The 5,499-nt window shown below is 53.9% G+C and overlaps 1 pseudogene; it reads left to right on the forward strand.

Moving 5' to 3' along the window:
- The first annotated feature begins 615 nt into the window (after positions 1–615).
- Positions 616–5,499, forward strand: part of LOC102975430 (reticulocalbin-1-like) — a 51,064-nt pseudogene continuing 46,180 nt past the window's right edge.

The following is a 5,499-nucleotide window of genomic DNA, read 5'->3' on the forward strand; positions in this document are numbered from 1 at the left end:
GCACCGGGAGAGGCCACAACAGTGAGAGGCCCGCGTACCGCAAAAAAAAAAAAAAAAAAAAGATCAGCCTCCTCAGGAGGAAGTGAGCTCTCTGCTCCCAGAGGTGTGCAAGCAGAAACTGGACGGTCCCTTGGCAAGAACGCCACAGAGGGGGCTTGGGATCCCACTGGGACATCCTGGTGGCTGCCCCCTGAGGAAACACTGTCCCACCTGGGGCAGCGTCAAATGTGTTCCCATACTCGCTCCTGGCCTGAAGCCCACCTCAAACTGTGCTCCCAGGCCTTTTTCTGTTTGTCACTGGTTATTTCTGTTAACTCCCACCAGGCCACTCTCCCACTGAGACCCAAGGTCTGCTCTCAGCCCAGCTGTGGCCAGGACCCCGGGGCTGCTGGTCTCACCCAGCTGGTCCCTGCTGGCTGCAGCAGCCTGGATCCCATCAGCAAGATGTACCACCTCCCCACCTCGGTGCTTCTGTTCTAAGGGAAAGCCTCACCCATCACAGGCAGGGCAACCAGAGATGGGATCTGGAAACAGAATCCAGGAGTCTTCACTCCTAAACCCGAGTGTTCTGCTTAATCCCACTGATGTGGGAAAGCCCTGGCCTCGCCGGAGGGTATGGGCTTCTTCAGCTCTGACCTGGGCTCTCGGTCAATCAATCACTACTCGGCCCTGACTTCCCAGGATCCCTGCCGCTCCTCTCTGGTGCTTCTGACGATGCCCAGGACAGAACCAAGATTCCAGTTGGCCCTGGACCACACGCTGCCAGAATCCCTGGGGGAGCTGTGTCCACACCACATCATGACGAGGCACTGGGCCACGGGCCAGATGTGCGTGCCCATCCTCGCCATGGGCTGTGTAACCCTTCACTGAACGCTGTCTATGCCAGGCCCGGGTCCTGGGCGCCCAGGGTAGAGAGGAAAGTATCCTGTGTTCCTGACCTCACCTTGTTCCCACCTGGACAGGTACGAAGGAAACAGAAACAGATCATTTGCTCACACGGGGAGAGGGGCCAGCAAACTTTTTCTGTAAAGGAACAGGCAGTAAATATTTTAGCTTTACTGGTACGGTCTCTTGTAGCGTGAAAACAGCCATAGGTAACAGGTAAACAAATGAGTGGCTGTGTCCCAATAAAACTTTATTTACAAAAACAGGTGGTGGGCCAGATTTGGCCCTCGGGCAATAGTTTGCTAACCCTGATCTAGGATGTAGGTTATCTAATATGTGATACAGGAATACAATGGAGGGGGATTAATTACCACTGGGGTGGTGAGGAGGTGCTGGAAAACCCCTGGGGCAGGAACAGCAGGATGTTCCATAGACAGAAACTGGGAGAATAAAGAGAGACGAAGGAACTCCAGGCCCAGAAAATAGCTTTAGAAAAAGACCGTCATTGTGACCTCACAGGTGTGTTCCGAGCTCCTGGAATAATCTAGCTAGCGTGGGGCTGCGGTGTGGCAGGAGAGAAGTGCAAAGCGAGGCTGGCAACTCGGACACCTCAGACTGTGAAGACCTTGGAGGCCAGGATCAGAGATTGGAGTTTATTTGCCAGGCAACAGGGAGCTGCCGTGGATTCGCAGGAAGCTGTCTGTGGAGGGGTGTTGATTTCCTGATCGCAGCTACGGTTTTGAGCGCCTGAACGTAGCTGGTGACACATCCACCCAACAATTCCTTTTCTGCACACAGCGTGGTGAAGGGACAAAGGCTTGGCGGGGGTGCTGAGTCCTGCCACCTTCCAGCTTGGTGGAGCAAGTCTCCGCCCTCTCTGGGCCTCTGTGATGCAATGTCCCCACCTGTGCACTGGCCTGAGAATTGCAGAGGGCGAGGGAGCGTGCAGTGGGCCCTGCAAACCACACACACTCTTACTATCCAAGCAGGCTGAACATTTCCCCTTTATTTTTTTTTATTGAGCACCAAACACTACACTAGGCTCTGTATACACAGATCTCATTTAAACCTTAAAAGAACCCAGTTGGTTATTATCCACATTTTATAGACAAAGAGACTGATAGAGGAAACGTGCTGATTTAGTAAGCACCTACTGTATGCAAGCTTCTCTGTCTTAGACAGGCAGGCAGTGTGGTCCTGGGGAAAGCCCCTGTTTTTCAGCCACACGGACCTAGGTTCTTATCTCGGCTCCCCATTTACTATTTGGGTTGGAGAAAACCTCAGCTCTCTGAGGCTGTGTTTCCACCTTTGTCAAGTGGGAATATTGTGCCTGCCTGGCAGAATTTCCTTGAGAATTAGAGAATCAGAGTTGGTGCATGGGAAGGGCCAGGTACAGTGCCCAGCATGTAGTAGGTGCTCAGTAAATGGACACAGGATAGAGAAACGCACAGCAACCTCGATCACGGGTTCTACCCTAAGAACTTTGCAAACCTCTCACGCTTCCCTCCTATAAGTCTCTGTTCCGGAAGAGATCTTTGGCTGACCCTGGGCCCAGGGCAGAAGGCCTCCCTTCCATGTGGTTACAATTGGCCCTTTGAGGGGCCGTCACCCGAGGGGACAGAGCCGGCTACCCCCCTTCTCCACATCAAGCGGTCCGATTCGAGCCAGCCACCAGAGTGAGGCATCCGGGGGCAGAGGCCGGGCAGTGATGGATAACCTCATCCAGGGACGCACACACAGGGCAATTTTAGGGCCTCCTGCCTGGGAGGCGGCCTCCTCGGGGCATGGGGGCCACTGACCCGGAAACAAATTAAAGGCACATCTGTTGGGAGGCCATTTCCAGCAGTGGCTCCAAGCAGCCGCCTGCATTCCTGGAACAAGGGGGCTGTGTGTGTGGTGAGCCAGCGCATACTCTCCACGCCGAGACACGGGGGCCACAGCCTCTGGCCAGGAAGGAGCAGCCATGGGGGATGTGAGGCCTGAACAGAAGGAAGGGCCATTTCTGGGCCGAGCCATTCTCCGTCAAAGAGGGAGTTGTTTTTCAGGGTCTTGAGTGACTAAGGACACAAGATATGAGGATATTGGATATTGAGGATTTTCTAACACTCAAGTCAGCAGGTCAGCTCTCTGCACTTGGAAGAACCTGAGGATGCGCCCTCTTATCCAATTCCCTATCGACAATCAGACCCCCTTTTATGATCACATCTGGACCATCTTGGCTTACGTATTACAGGGGCTGGGAATTCATTGCCCTCCAAACTGGGCTATAGAGCACCTTGTTGATAATAAGATAACATTTTGTCTCTGGGGCCTCCATTCAGTGGCCTCAGTGTGTCTCCAAGGCCCACAGTGATGTAAGTCCTCAGTAAGTATTCTATGGATGGGTGGATGGATGGATGGATGGATGGATGAAGAGATGAAAGGTGGACGGATGGATGGATGGATGGATGGATGGATGCCAGAAGTTACAGTGAATGAATAGTCTGTGAAAGACACAGAGAATAAAAAGGAGAAGATAAAAAGACACCTAAGGCACAGACCCTGCCTTCAAGACTTAGCATTTTCTCCACAGGAAAAGCAATCTAACCGAGCTTCCTTATGCCTAAATCGCCCCTGCTCATTCTTTAAGGCCCAGCACAAATACCACTTCCGCTGTGGAGCCTTCCAGAACTGACCTTCTCCCCACTCACCCCACCCCCTGGTAGAAAGGAAATGACAGACACAGTCCGAAAAAGAGGGTCAATAAATGCTGGTCCCTTGAGCCAGACCACTGCATTTGGGAAAAACAGCCCGCGGGACTTTTTCCAGAAAGCATTGCACGAAGAATACTGTCTGATGCTGTTGTCTGCCTGTGGACTTCCAAACCTTTTTGCTTGTGTGGAAGTCTCCACTGAAGATGCTCATTGGCCCATTAGGTGGACAAATATCTCCAAGCCCTCGGCTCACTCTGGGCCAGGCTTTATGTGACGAGCTGGGGAACCAGCATCAATCATCGAAGCCCTGCCCCCCAGGGGCTCACTGGAGGAAGCAAATAAACCCACAGTGTGATGGCAGCAACACTGTGCAGTAGTAAAGGATGGAGCTTTGAAGTCGGACTGTCTGGTTTCAAACCCTGACTTCACCACTGCCTATAGCTGTAACCTTGGGAAAGTCACTTGACCTATCTGTGCCTCACTTGATCATCTGTAAAATGGGGGTAATAGTAGATTAGAAAACACTTAGAACAGTATCTGCACATAGGAAGTTCTAGTTAAGGGTTAAATAAAACGGCAGAGGAGAGTTCCTGGCGCTGCCTGTCCTGAGCAGATTGATGTCAAGCAGCTTCCGGGACAAAGCCCTGTGAAGGTGGTGGCATCCCAGGTGGACCTTACTTACTCAGCCATTCCTTAAATTTACGGCCACTTGCTATGTCCTAGGCCCTGTGTTAGGTCCATGGTAAACCCAGTGGTCAATCGTCCCCCAGTAGGCAGATGTGATCACTACGCTCACTTCACCCAGAAGGAAACCCATTCGGCAAGGCTAAGTAACTTGCCCAAAGGCACACAGCAGGTCAGTGGCAGAGCCGGGCTGCAAACCCAGGCAGCCTGGCCTTTGGCTTTGCCATTTTGCCGCGTGAGACCTCAAAGAGGTTCCCAAACGTTTCTGGACCGTGGTTTGTGCCAGGCGGACAAGGATGGTACCTCCTTCTGGGCGAGACTTCATGAGATAAGGAAGGCAGTGCACTTGGAGCAGCGCCAGGCACTCTCTCGGGTCTGGGAGGTCCGCCAGTATTACCGCCTTGCACCCCCGAGCCCTGCTCTGACCACGATGCTGTGGGACCTCGGAGCACGGCGGCCCCTCAGCAGGAGTCCCCTCCACGGACTCAGCTCGGAACCCGTGTGCCTTTCACTGTGCCGGTGGCGGGTCGGGGGCTTCTGTTCTTTGTGGGCAGCATGTGGTTTGAGTTTGAAAGTTTCCTTCCTCAAAGTCTAATGAACCTCTGAAAGTGATTAAGCAGAAGACAGAAAGGTTAAGCCAACGCCTTTTTATCAGAAGAAGTAATATCAAGCCTAACGTCCCCAAATCCGTTTCCCACCAGCTCCTGCGATCTCTCCCAAGGAGGGGCTTATTTCCTGATGTGATGGAAATTCCAACCCAAGTCCCCAAACGTCCAGGTGAGACAAGGACTGGCTGGCAGCCCCCCCAACCCCGGCCCCCTCACTGTTTGAAGGGACCCAGGCTGGGACAAGCCAACCCCTCTCTGCCGGGTGTCCCCAGAGACTGAGGCCCCCTCGTGCCTCTGCTCTGCTCAAGCTTTTTCTGCTCAGAAGGCCCTTCCGGCTGCCCCGCCAGGAACATTCCCGCTCTTCCCCTAAGGTCTCTGAGACGCCATCCTCCCTCCTGTGCATCCTCTTAGCCGGTAAGGGGTTCCTTCGCCCTCTATTGACATAGAGATACTGTATCTGGAATCCCAAATGAAAAGTGCCATGGGGCTTCCCTGGTGGCGCAGCGGTTGAGAGTCCGCCTGCCGATGCAGGGGATGCCGGTTCGCGCCCCGGTCCGGGTGGGTCCCACGTGCCGCGGGGCGGCTGGGGCCGGGGGCCATGGCCGCTGGGCCTGCGCGTCCGGAGCCTG

The sequence above is a fragment of the Physeter macrocephalus genome, chromosome 12 (genome assembly GCF_002837175.3).
Source record: "Physeter macrocephalus isolate SW-GA chromosome 12, ASM283717v5, whole genome shotgun sequence".
Taxonomy (NCBI): Eukaryota; Metazoa; Chordata; class Mammalia; order Artiodactyla; family Physeteridae; genus Physeter; species Physeter macrocephalus.